We start from the raw sequence: 15098 nt of genomic DNA on the forward strand, positions 1-15098 counted from the left end.
TACAATTCTCAAGAGTTATTTTTACCTTTTATGCATCTCTTGTGTTCTATGCTTGGAGATCAAATTTTTTGTTTAGTTCTGGTTTTTTCTTCAGAAACAAATGGAATTCATTTGTTTCATTAAATGTCCATCTTCTTCCCTGGAAGAAAATGCTCAGCTTAGCTGGTAGTTTATTCTTAGCTTCATCCAAGTTCTTGTGCCTTTCGGAATATCAGATTCCAGGCCCTTCTTTCCTTTAATGTAGAGGCAGCCAGATCTTGGGTGATCCTTATTGTGGCACCTCAGTATTTAAATGGTTTTTTTTTGGCTGCTTGTAAAATTTTTTCCTTAGTCTGATAGTTCTGAAATTTTGCTACAATATTCCTTGGGGTTTTTATTTTAGGGTTTCCTTCAGAAGGTGTTCGATGAATTCTTTCAATGCCTATTTTACCTTCTGATTCTATTACATCTGGGCTGTTCTCTTTGATGATTTCTTGTAAAATAGTATCTAGGCTCTTTTATTCATCATGGTTTTCAGAAAGTCCAATAATCCTCAGATTATCTCTCCTAGATCTATTTTCCAAGTCTGATTGTTTTTGCAAGTAGATAATTCATGGTTTTTCAGTTTGTCATTTTTTTTGTTTTGCTTGACTGATTCTTGCTGTCTCAATGAATCATTAGTTTCTATTTGTTCAGTTCTAATTTTTAAAATTATTTTCTTCATTAGCTTTTTTACTTCTTTCTGTATATGTCCAATTGAGTTTTTAGATGTATTGTTTTGGTCTTAGATTTTTTTCATTTCACTAATTTTTTTAGTGTAATTATTTTTTTTCAATCATCAGATCCTAATTCTTTTGTGTGTTCTTTGTCTTTCAATTCACAGATCCTACTTTTTGCGAGTTGTTTGTCTTTTCCAATTCACAAATCCTACTTTCTAGTGAATTCTTTTTTTCCAATTCATAATTTTACTTTCCTAGATTTTTATCTTTTCCAATTCTGTATTTCAGGAAGTTGTTGCTCTCTTGTAAGGCTTCTCTTTCCTTTCCCCATTTATCTTTAACTCTCTTTGAGACTTTTAATGGTCTCTTCTATGAGGAGCATCATGTAAAGGAGGACAGTTCGATGCATTTTTGCTGTTTGAGGTCTCTTCAGGTTTGTGACCTGCTCTTTTCTGCATAGAAGCTGTCGATCGTTCTTTTCATCTTTTTATTCATGTTTTAAAGCCTTTAGGGTAGGTCTACTAGGCAAGGGGTTTACCAGCTTCCTCTGGAGAGCAGGGGAAAGATGTAAACCGATTTCAGCTCTGAGGTATGGAGTGCTCTGAGTGAGAGTTTTCCCTTCCCCAACAGGAAGTGGATTCAGCACTTGGCCTAGCTATCAAACTGCTTAGTAGGGCTGAGTGGGTTGAATTGCCCTCGGCTAGAGACTAAAGGGGTGAAAGAAAGTGTCACTGCCCCAGGCCGGAGCCTCTTGTGGGACTGTGAGTATTAGCAGTGACCGCATGACCACAGACTGCAGACTGCAGACCGCAGACCGCGCAAACTCTGCCCAGCGTCTCTGCCTGATTCAAATCGGCCTTGGAAAGCTCTATGGCTCCCAATCCGAGCTCCCCACTGTGCAGATTGGAGGCTAACAGGGCTGTGTCCTCCTGCGTGCAGGATCACAACTGCCCCAAGGAAAGCCGTACTGCGGTTGGTGCTGCGTCTTGTGCTGAGATCTGTGCCTTCACCCTGGTTTGAGACTCTCCTCGGAACCTAATTTCTCTCCCGTCTGCGCGATCTCCCCCTGGCCCCGAACCAACCTTTTGGAGACACTGCAGATTTTCTTTGGCGGTAAGTTGTTCTACTTCTTATCTTTACGAATTGTAGCAGTCAAGACTATTTTTGAGGCTCGATATAATATTGATAAAGAGGGTAAGAGAAGAGCTTAGAAAGTCGCGTGCATCTTCTCCGCCATCTTGGCTCCGCCCCCCTACATGTATTCTTTTTGTATATCCACAACAGAAATACAATTCTCAAGAGTTATTTTTACCTTTTCTGCAACTCTTGAGTTCTATGCTTGGAGATCAAATTTTTTGTTTAATTCTGGTTTTTTCTTCAGAAACAAATGGAATTCATTTGTTTCATTAAATGTCCATCTTCTTCCCTGGAAGAAAATGCTCAGCTTAGCTGGGTAGTTTATTCTTGGCTGCATCTCAAGTTCTTGTGCCTTTCGGAATATCGTATTCCAGGCCCTTCTTTCCTTTAATTTAGAGGCAGCTAGATCTTGGGTGATCCTTATTGTGGCACCTCGGTATTTAAATGGTTTTTTTTTTGGCTGCTTGTAAAATTTTTTCCTTAATCTGATAGTTTTGAAATTTTGCCACAATATTCCTTGGGGTTTTTATCTTAGGGTTTCTTTCAGAAGGTGTTCGATGAATTCTTTCAATGCCTATTTTACCTTCTGATTCTATTACATCTGGGCAGTTCTCTTTGATGATTTCTTGTAAAATAGTATCTAGGCTCTTTTTTTCATCATAGTTTCAGAAAGTCCAATAATCCTCAGATTATCTCTCCTAGATCTATTTTCCAAGTCTGTCATTTTTGCAAGTAGATAATTCATAGTTTTTTCCAGTTTGTCAATTTTTTGTTTTTGCTTGACAGATTCTTGCTGTCTCAATGAATCATTAGATTCTATTTGTTCAGTTCTAATTTTTAAAGAATTATTTTCTTCATTAGCTTTTTTTAACTTCTTTCTGTATATGTCCAATTGAGTTTTTGAATGTATTGTTTTGGTCTGTGGAACTTTTTTCCATTTCACTAATTTTTTTTTTAAGTGAATTATTTTCTTTTTCCAATTCACAGATCCTACTTTCTTTGTGTTCTTTGTCTTTTCCAATTCACTGGATCCTACTTTCTTGAGAGTTCTTTGTCTTTTCCAATTCACAAATCCTACTTTCTAGTGAATTCTTTATTTTTTCAATTCCAATTCTTACTTTCCTGAGATTTTTTTATTTTTCCAATTCACCAATTTTGTTTCCCTGCACTTCCTGGGAATTTTTAACTTTTCCAATTCGTATTTCAGGAAGTTGTTGCTCTCTTGTAAGGCTTCTCTTTCCTTTCCCAATTTATCTTCTAACTCTCTTTTGAGACTTTTAGTGGTCTCTTCTATGAGAGCATCATGTAAAAGAGGACAATCTGGTGATTGTTTGCTGTTAGTCTCTTCAGGTTTGCTGACCTGCTCTTTTTCTGCATAGAAGCTGTTGATAGTTCTTTTCATCTTTTTATTCTTGTTTTAAAGCCTTTAGGGTATGTCTCCTAGGCAAGGGGGTTACCAGCTTCCTCTGCAGAGCAGGGAAAGATGTAAACCGATTTCCAGCTCCGAGGTATGGGAGTGCTCTGAGGAGAGTTTTCCTTCCCCAACAGGAAGTGGATTCAGCACTGGCCAAGCTATCAAACTGCTTAGTAGGGCTGAGTGGAATTGGCATGCCCTCGGCTAGAGACTAAGGGGTGAAAGTGTCACTGCCCCAGGCCAGAGCGTCTTGTGGGACTTTGAGTATTAGCAGCTGACCGCAGACCACAGACGGCAGACTGCAGAACGCAGACTGCAGACTGCCCGGAACTCTGCCCCAGTGTCTCTGCCCAATGCAATTCGGCCCTGGAAAAGCTCTATGGCCCCAAGCCGAGCTCCCTACTTGGCAGATTGGAGGCTAACCGGGGCTGCGTCCTCCTGCCATGCAGGATCACAACTGCCCCAAGGAAAAACCTGTACTGCGGGTTGGGGCTGCGAGCTTGTGCTGAGATCTGTGCCTTTACCCTTGGTTTGAAACTCTCCTCGGAACCTAATTTCTCTCCCTGTTTGTGCTGATCTCCCCCCTGGCCCCGGAACCAACCTTTTTTGGTGGACTGCAGATTTTCTTTGGCCGGTGAGTTGTTCTACTTCTTATCTTTACAAATTGTAGCAGTCAAGACTATTTTTGAGGCTCGATATAATATTGATAAAGAGGGTAAGAGAAGAGCTTAGAAAGTCGCATGTGTCTTCTCTGCCATCTTGGCTCCGCCCCCCTGACATACTATCTTGAGGAACATCTCTGGGCAACCAAATCTTGACATAGTTTTCCATGGGCCTTCATTAAGTGACAGTATCAGATCTGCAAATGTTTGATACAAATCTATGTTTTGCTTCTGGCATTTCTCCTGGAGTAGTTAGGTAGCAGACACCAGATCAATTCTTTCTCATCCCCTTTGGCTCTTAGGTACATAACTTTTTTGCAAGCGTAGGATCAGCCTGTTAAGGATGTCGTTGGCAAGAATCTTTCCAGCAATACACACACACACACACACACACACACACACACACACACAAAAGCATTCACAAACATATCTGCAGGAATTCATATGCATTATGCATACATGCAATATATGTGCATATTTATCTATTGAACTTTTATTTTTTTTTCCAGAAAAAAAATCTGCCTTAAAAAGCCAACATTCAAACTATGTAATTTTTTTCTCTTTAAGAGTAAAAAAAATGTGCTTTTAGACTAAACCAAGTAAATTAGAGTTAGATGGAAAACAGTTAACTAGAAACAAAAAGCAATATTTCTCTGATCAACTAATCAACATCTATTTATTAAGTGCCTACCATGTCCCAGGTATTTTTAGGTCCTTGGAATACAAGTACATAGAATAAAACAATTCCTATATACAAACATCTTACATTCTAAAGTGTAACAGTAACTACATAAGATAAATATAAAGAAGCATAAATAAATATAGCATAGTTTAATGAAATATAGGATGTGATGGCTCTTAAGATGTGCCTTAAGAGAAGACAGACTATAAAGCAGAACTAAAACCCAATGCTTTCCAGAATTGAGACAGTACAATGCTAAGACAGCAAGTCTAGAAAATTTAGCATTATTGTGTGTGAGGAATAGAGAGAAGGCCAATTTATCTAACTTAACCTATGGTTGATGGGAAGCAATGACCCACAGTTTGGAAAAGAAAGTTAGGGAAAGAGAGACTCTGCCTGCAAGGAGTTTACAATTTAAAGGAGGAATTAAGAGAGTTCTGTGGATGAAGCCAAGAAGTCAGAAAGCTGTTCAAGTTCTCCCAGTTTCCCTCAAAAAACACAGGAAATCAAGCCTCTGAAGAAAATCTTATGGAATGAAACCACTCTTCAACTCAAGATATATTGGAAAAACTTCAAGAAATGTTAGTCTCACTGGGGTCAAAGGAGTGTTCAGCCCACCTCAAATGGAGTCTGGGAAAACCAGTGAGATAAATTTAATCACAGCAACTAAGATCCTTGGGCTTGGCTCTCCCTTTTATCCAGCCCTTCCCTTTTCTTTTTCCTTTCTTCTCTTATTTTCTTATACGGTAAAATAAATTTCTATATCCAGTTGAATGATTATGTTATTCTCTGTTTAATCCTAAAATGATGAGTTTAAGTTTCAGACATTACCCATCTCTTTCCCCTCTTTCCCTTTATTGTAATAGTTGTTTTTTTTTGTTGTTGTTGTTATTGTTGTTCCTCTTCGTGTGATCTAATATGTCCCATTCTATCTCCCCTTTCTTCTTCTCCTTATACAATCCTTTTCCCACTCTTTCATGTTTTTTTCTCTATATTATCACATTGGAGTCCATTCATATCAATATCCTCCAAACATATATACGCCCTCTACTTGCCCCTATAACAGATACAATTCTCAAGAGTTACAGATATATTTTTCACATCTAGAGATATAAATAGTATAACTTTTAAATAATATGTATTTTTGCTTATTTACCTTTCTATCCTTCCCTTGAGTCTTGTGTTTGAAGATCAAATTTTCTGTTTAGTTGTTTTTTTTTTTTTCACTAGGAATGAGTGAACATCTCTTATTTCATTGAAAAACTATCTCCTTCTCTGAAAGATTATCTTCAATCACACTGGATAGTTAATTCTTGGCAGTAATTCCAGGTCCTTTACCTTGATCTAAAAAAAAAACAGCAAGCATCATTTGTAATGGAGAAAAGCTGGGGGCGGAGCCAAGATGGCGGAGAAGACACATGCGACTTTCTAAGCTCTTCTCTTACCCTCTTTATCAATATTATATCGAGCCTCAAAAATAGTCTTGACTGCTACAATTCGTAAAGATAAGAAGTAGAACAACTCACCGGCCAAAGAAAATCTGCAGTCCACCAAAAAAGGTTGGTTCCTGGGCCAGAGGGGAGATCAGCCCAGACAGGGAGAGAAATTAGGTTCTGAGGAGAGCCTCAAACCGAAAGTGAAAGCACAGATCTCAGCACAAGGGCAGCCCCAACCCTAGCACGGGGCTTTCTTGGGCAGTTGTGATCCTGCACGGGCAGGAGGACACAGCCGGTTAGCCAATTCACACACAGTGAGCTCGGCTTGGGGCCATAGAGCTTTTCCAGGGCCGATTTGCATCGGGCAGAGACACTGGGGCAGAGTTTGTGGCAGTCTGCAGTCTGCAGTCTGCAGTCAGCTGCTAATACTCACAGTCCCACAAGAGGCTCCGGCCTGGGGCAGTGACACTTTCACCCCTTAGTCTCTAGCCGAGGGCAATCGCTAACCCACTCAGCCCTACTAAGCAGTTTGATAGCTCTGCCAGTGCTCAATCCACTTCCTGTTGGGGAAGGGAAAACTCTCACTCAGAGCACTCCCATACCTCAGAGCCAGAAATCGGTTTACATCTTTCCTGCTCTGCAGAGGAAGCTGGTAACCCCTTGCCTAGGAGACATACCCTAAAGGCTTTAAACATGAATAAAAGATGAAAAGAACGATCTACAGCTTCTATGCAGAAAAGAGCAGGTCAGCAAAACTGAAGAGACCTCAAACAGCAAAAATGCATCAGACTGTCCTCCTTTACATGATGCTCTCATAGAAGAGACCATTAAAAGCCTCAAAAGAGAGTTAGAAGACAAATGGGGAAAGAAAAGAAGCTTTACAAGAGAGCAACAACTTCCTGAAATACGAATTGGAAAAGTAAAAAATCTCAGAAAGTAAGAATTGTGAATAGGAAAATAAAGAATTCACTAGAAAGTAGGATCTGTGAATTGAAAAGACAAAGAACTCAAAGAAAGTAGGATCTGTGAATTGAAAAGAAAATAATTCACTAAAAAAATTAGTGAAATGGAAAAAATTCCACAGACCAAAACAATACATTTAAAACTCAACTGGACATATACAGAAAGAAGTAAAAAGCTAATGAAGAAAATAATTCTTTAAAAATTAGAACTGAACAAATAGAAACTAAGATTCATTGAGACAACAAGAATCAAGTACAAAACCAAAAAATTGACAAACTGAAAACCATGAATTATCTACTTGCAAAACGATAGACTTGGAAAATAGATCTAGGAGAGACAATCTGAGGATTATTGACTCTTCCGAAAACTATGATGAAACAAAGAGCCTAGATACTATTTTACAAGAAATCATCGAAAGAACTGCCCAGATGTAATAGAATCAGAAGGTAAAATAGGCATTGAAAGAATTCATCGAACACCTTCTGAAAGAAACCCTAAAATAAAACCCAAGGAATATTGTGGCAAAATTTCAGAACTATCAGATTAAGGAAAAATTTACAAGCAGCAAAAAAAAAAAAAAACATTTAAATACCGAGGTGCCACAATAAGGATCACCCAAGATCTAGCTTCACATTAACGGAAAGAAGGGCCTGGAATCTGATATCCGAAAGGCACAAGAACTTGGATGCAGCCAAGAATAAACTACCCAGCTAGTTGAGCATTTTCTTCCAGGGAAGAAGATGGACATTTAATGAAACAATGAATTCTATTTGTTTCTGAAGAAAAACCAGAATAAACAAAAAATTTGATCTCCAACCATAGAACTCAAGAGATGTAGAAAGGTAAAAATAACTTGAGAACTGTATTTCTGTTGTGGATATACAAAAGAATACATGCATAATTTGATTGTACTGATATAACATAAAAAGGGAAGTAGATATGGAAAAGGGATGATGGCAGAATAAGGTGGGAAGGAGGGAAAAAGAGGCCACATCCACAAAGAGGCAAAGGAAACTTATCATATCTGAGGGAATTTAGAGAGGGAGGAACATTGTGTGAATCTTACTCTCATCAGAGTTGGCTCAAGAAAAATAATTGACATTTGTTTTGAGAAAATTCTCTCTGCCTCATTAAAAACGGGGAGAGGAAAAGGGAAAAGAAAAAGAGTAATAAGGAAGGAAGGGGAAAAGACTCAAAGGGTGGGAGGGAGGGATTATAAAGAGGGTAGCATCGTGTACAAGAGGGGTACATAAGTTTAAAGGGGAAAGAGGGTTGGGGAGGCAAGAATAAGTAAAGCACAATCTGGGGTTATTAGGATGGTAGGAAATACAGATTTAGTAATTCTAACCGTAAATGTGAATGGGACGAATTCCCCCATAAAGAGGAGGCAGATAGCAGACTGGATCAAAAGTCACAGCCCTACAATATGTTGTTTACAAGAAACACATTTAAAGCAGGGAGATACATATAGAGTAAAGGTAAAAGGCTGGAACAAAATCTATTATGCTTCAGGTGAAGTCAAAAAAGCAGGGTAGCATTCTTATCTCAGATCACAAAAGTAAAATTGATCTAATTAAAAGAGATAAGTGAAGGAAACTACATCCTCTAAAGGTAGCATAAACAACGAAGCAATATCAATATTAAAACATATATGCACCAAGTGGTATGGATCCAACTTCCTAAAGGAGAAGTTAAGAGAGTTTAAGAAGAAATAGACAACAAAACTGTAATAGTAGGAGATCTCAACCTTGCACCTCAGAATTAGACAAATCAAACCACAAAACAAATAAGAAAGAAATTAAAGAAGCAAATAGAATATTAGAAAATTAGGTATGTTGTATCTTTGGAGAAAATTGAATGGAGATAGAAGGAATATACTTTCTTCCTCAGCAGTTCATGGAACCTATTCAAAATTGACCATATATTAGGACATAAAGACCTCAAAATTAAATGCAAGAAAGTAAAATAGTAAATGCTTTCTTTTCAGATCATGATGCAATAAAACTACATTCAACAAAAGTTAGGGAAAATAGACCAAAAAGTAATTGGAAACTAAACAATCTCATCTTAAAGAATGATTGGGTGAAGAGCAAATTATAGATACAATTAATAATTTCACTCAAGATAATGACAATGATGAGACATCATACCAAAATTTGTGGGATGCAGCCAAAGCGGTAATAAGGGGGAATTTTATATCCTTAAAGGCTTATTTGAATAAAACAGAGAAAGAAAAGATTAATGAATTGGGCTTGCAACTAAAAAAACTAAAAAAATACCAAATTAAAACCCCAATCAAATACTAAATTGAAATTCTAAAATTAAAAGGAGAAATTAAAATATTGAAAGTAAAAACTATTGAACTAATTAATAAAACTAAGAGTTGGTTCTATGAAAAGCCAATAAAATAGATAAGCCTTGTAAATCTGATTAGAAAAGGAGGGAGGAAATGAAATTAGTAGTCTTAAAATGAAAAGGGAGAACTTTCACCAATGAAGAGGAAATTAGAGAAATAATAGGAGTTATTTTGCTCAACTTTATGCCAATAAATTTGATAACCTAAGTGAAATGGATGACTACATTCCAAAAATAGACTTCCTAGACTAACAGAGGAGGAAGTAAATTGTTGAATAGTCCCATTTCAGAAAAATAAATAGAACAGGCAATTAAACAACTCCCTAAGAAAAAATCCCCAGGACCAGATGGATTTATATGTGAATTTTACCAAACATTTAAAGAACAATTGGCCTAATGCTATAGTAAATTATTTGATAAAATAGGGAATGAAGGAGTCCTACCAAATTCCTTCTATGACACAGACATGGTACTGATACCTAAACCAGGTAGGCTGAAAAGAGAAAGAAAATTATAGACCAATCTCCCTATCGAATATTGATGCTAAAATCTTAAATAAGATATTAGCAAAAGACTACAGAAAATCATCTCTAAGTATACACTATGATCAAGTAGGATTTATACCAGAATGCAGGCTGGTCATATTAGAAAATTCAATATAATTGGCCATGTTAATAAATCAAATTAACAAAAACCTATATGATCATCTCAATAGATGCAGAAAAGATTTGATAAAATCCAACATCCATTCCTATTAAAAAACACTTGAGAGTATAGGAATAAATGGACTTTTCCTAAAAATAATCAGCAGCACTATTTAAAACCATCAGTAAGCATCATATGTAATGAGACAAACTGCAACCATTCCAAATAAGATCTGAGTGAACAAGTTGCCCACTATCACCGTTACTATTTAATATTGCTATAGAAACGCTAGCTATAGCAATAAGACTGAGAAAAGATTAAAGGAATAAGAATAGGCAATGAGGAACCAAATTATCACCTTGCCGATGACATGATGTATACTTAGAAAACCCCAGAGATTCTGCTAAAATTATTAGATAATCCCAACTTTAGCAAAGTTGTTATTAAAATAAACCCACATAAGTCATCACATTCTTATATATCACTAACAAAACCAACAGTCAGAGTTACAAAGAGAAATTCCATTTAAAGTAAGTACTGATAATATAAAATATTTAGGAATCTATCTGCCAAGGGAAAATCAGAAACTTTATGAGCAAAATTATAGACCACTTTTCACACAAATTAAGTCTGGTCTAACCAATTGGAAAAATATTAAATGCTCTTGGATAGGGCGAGCAAATATAATAAAGATGACAATATTACCTAAACTAATCTATTTATTTAGCGCTATACCAATCAGACTCAAAAAACTATTTTAATGACCTAGAAAACAACTAAAGTTCATATGGAAAACAAAAGATCAAGAATTTCAAGGAATTAAAGAAAAAATCAAATGAAGGACTTAGCTGTACCAGATCTAAAATTATATTATAGAGACAGTTACCAAAACTATTTGGTATTGGCTAAGGAATAGATTAGTTGATCAGTGGAATAGATTAGGTTCAAGGATAAAACAGTCAACAAATATAGCAACCTAGTCTTGACAAACCCAAAGATCCCAGCTTTGGATAAGAACTTACTGTTTGATAAAAATTGTGGGAAAATTGAAACTAATATGCAGAAAGTAGGCATTGATCCATACTTAACACCGTACACCAAGATAAGGTCAAATGGGTTCATGACCTAGGTATAAAGAATGAAATTATTAATAAATTAGAGGACACAGGATATTTACCTCTCAGACCTGTGAAGGAAGGTCTTTGTGACCAAAGAGAACTAGAGATCATTACTGATCACAAAATAGAAAATTTCATTATACCAAACTGAAAAGTTTTGTACAAACAAAACTAATGCAGACAAGATTAGAAGGAAGCAATAAACTGGGAAAATATTTTTACAGTCAAAGGTTCTGATAAAGGCCTCATTCCAAAATATATAGAAGAATTAACTCTAATTATAAAAATCGCCATTCTCCAATTGAAAAATGGTCAAAGGATATGAACAGACAATTCTCAGATGAAGAAATTGAAACTATTTCTAGTCATATGAAAAGATGCTCCAAGTCATTATTAATCAGAGAAATGCAAATTAAGACAACTCTAAGATACCACTACACACCTGTCAGATTGGCTAAGATGACAGGAAAAAATAATGATGATTGTTGGAGGGGATGCGGGAAAACTGGGACATTGATGCATTGTTGGTGGAGTTGTGAACGAATCCAACCATTTTGGAGAGTAGTTTGGAACTATGCTCAAAAAGTTATCAAACTGTGCATACCCTTTGATCCAGCAGTGTTACTACTGGGATTATATCCCAAAGAGATTATAAAGAAGGGAAAGGGACCTGTATGTGCACGAATGTTTGTGGCAGCCCTTTTTGTAGTGGCTAGAAACTGGAAACTGAATGGATGTCCATCAGTTGGAGAATGGCTGAATAAATTGTGGTATATGAAAATTATGGAATATTACTGTTCTGTAAGAAATGACCAACAGGATGATTTCAGAAAGGCCTGGAGAGACTTACACGAACTGATGCTGAGTGAAATGAGCAGGACCAGGAGATCATTATATACTTCAACAACAATACTAGATGATGACCAGTTCTGATGGATCAGGCCATCCTCAGCAACGAGATCAACCAAATCATTTCTAATGGAGCAGTAATGAACTGAACTAGCTATGCCCAGAAAAAGAACTCTGGGAGATGACTAAAACCATTACATTGAATTCCCAATCCCTATATTTATTCACACCTCCATTTTTGATTTCCTTCATAAGCTAATTGTACATTATTTCAGAGTCTGATTCTTTTTGTACAGTAAAATAACGTTTTGGTCATGTATACTTATTGTGTATCTAATTTATATTTTAATATACTTAACATCTACTGGTCATCCTGCCATCTAGGGGAGGGGGTGGGGGGGTTAAGAGGTGAAAAATTGGAACAAGAGGTTTGGCAATTGTTAATGCTGTAAAGTTACCCATGTATATATCCTGTAAATAAAAGGCTATTAAATAAAAAAAAATAAAAAAAAATTTTAAAAAATGGAGAAAAGCTGGAAGCATTCCCAAAAAAATCAGGGGTGAAACAAGAATGCTCATTATCACCACTATTATTTAACACTGTATTAGAAATGTTGACTTTAGCAATAAAAAAGAACAAGATGTTAAAGTAAGTAGAATAGTCATTGAAAAATAAAACTATGACTCTTTGCAGATGATATGATGATATACTCAGAGAATCATAGAAAATCATCCAAAAATCTACTCAAAACAATTCACAGCTTTAGCAATGTTGCAGGATATAAAATAAAGCCATACAAATTATCAGTATTGCTATATATTACTTAACAATACCACCAGCAAGAGATAGAAAGAGAAATTCCATCTTAAATAACTGTGGAAAAAAAATAAAACATTTTGGGGTCTACCAGCCAAGACAAACCTAAGAAGTACATATATACAATTACAAAACAATTCTCACAGAAAAAGTCAGATCTAAACAATTGGAAAAATATCATTTGCTTATGGGTAGGCTGAACTAATATAATAAAAATGACAATTGTGCCTAAATTAGTCTACTTGGTCAGTGTCATGCCAATCAAACTATGCAAAAATTATTTTATAGAACTAGAAAAATAATAACAAAATTCATCTGGAAGAATAAAAGGTCAAGAATAGCAAAGGAATTACTGAAAAAAATACAAAATATTGTGGTTTAGCAGTATCAAATCTAAAATTATATTATAAAGTAGCAGTCATCAAAACTATGCAGTAATGGTTAAGAAATAGAGTGATGGATAGGTCTAATAGATTAGATACACATGACACAATAATCAAGGTCTATTGTAATCTAGTATTTGATAAACCTCTCAAGCTCCAAATTCAGGAATAAGAATTCATTATTTGATTAAAATTGCTGGAAAAACTAGAAAATTATATGTCAGAAACTTGGCATAGATCTACATCTCGCACCCCATACCAAAATAAAGTCAAACTGGGTACATGATTTAAATATAACATATATTTAATTTATATTTAATATATATAATGTTATATATATATTATAAATATATATTTAATATATAACATAAAGGATAATACATAAATAACTTAGGAGAGCAAGGGATAATTTACCCATCAGATCTTTGAAGAGAGGAGGAATTTATGACCAAAGAAGAACTTAGGAACATTAGGAAAGGCAAAATGAACAACTTTTGATTTTGATTATATTAAATTAAAAAGGGGTTGCAAAATAAAACCAATGGAAATGATGAAAATGGAAATACAAAACTGGGGAAAAAATCTTTAAAGCTAGTGTTTCTGATAAAGGTCTCATTTCTAAAATATATTAAGAACTGTGTCAAAATATATAAAAATGCAAGTCATTCTTTGATTGATTAATGGTCAAAGTAAATGAACAGACAATTTTCTGATGACAAAATTAAAGGCATCTATAGTCATATGAAAAGATGCTCTAAATCACTATTGATCAAACAAATGCAAGTTATAACAATTCTGAGATTCCACCTCATGCCTCTCAGAATAGTTAAAATCACAGGAAAAGATAATCACAAATGTTGGAAGCAATGTGGGAAAAGTGGAACAATTAATTATTGCTGGAGTTGTGAAATGATCTCATTCTGGAGAGAAATTTGGAACACTGTCCAAAGGCCTATAAAATTGTAATATCTTTTGATCCTGCATGTGCAAAAATGTTTGTAGCAGCTCTTTTTTGTGGTAGAAAAGAATTGGAAAATGAGTTGTTGCCCATCAATTAGCGAATGACTGAACAAATTATGGTATATGAAAGTAATGGAATATTATTGTGTTATAAAAAAATGATGAACACGCTGATTTTGGAAAGGCCTGGAAAGATTTACACAAACTGACTCTGAGTGAAACAAGAAAAACCAGAAACACATTGTAAACAATAATAGCAAAAATGTGTGATGATTAACTATGAAAGACTCTCCAGAAAGCTGCCCAGCTCCAGGCAAGGAGACAATAAAGAATTTGGATTTTATCCCTGGCTATTCTCGTGGTGATTACTGAACTGAAAGGAAGGCTGGTCCAGAGACCTCCAGAAAACTGACCAGAACATTACACTCCACCAACAATATATCAGTGTCCAGTTTTCCCACCTCCCCTCCAAAATTTGTCATTATCTTTTCCTGTCATTTTAGTCAATTTGAGAGGTATGTAGTGGTATCTCAGAGTTGTCTTAATTTGCATTTCTCTGTTCAATAGTGATTTGGAACACTTTTTCATGTGACTAAAGAGTTTCAATTTCTTCTTCTGAAAATGTCTGTTCATATGCTTTGACCATTGATCAACTGGAAAAATAGCTTGAACTATTATAAATTTGAGTCAATTCTCTATATATTTTAGAAATGAGACCTTTATCAGATTCTTTGAATGTATTTTTGCATTAATTTTGTTTGTACAAAAACTTTTAAAACAGTATAATCAAAATTATCTATTTTGTGATCAATAATTATCTCTAGTTCTTCTTTGGTCACAAATTCCTTCCTCCTCCACAAATCTGAGAGGTAAACTACCCTATGTTCTTCTAATTTGTTTATAGTATTATTATTTATGCATAGATCATGAACCCATTTAGACCTTATCTTGGTATACAAGTATTAGGTGTGGGTCTATG

The sequence above is a fragment of the Sarcophilus harrisii genome, chromosome 1, assembly GCF_902635505.1.
Source record: "Sarcophilus harrisii chromosome 1, mSarHar1.11, whole genome shotgun sequence".
NCBI lineage: Eukaryota > Metazoa > Chordata > Mammalia > Dasyuromorphia > Dasyuridae > Sarcophilus > Sarcophilus harrisii.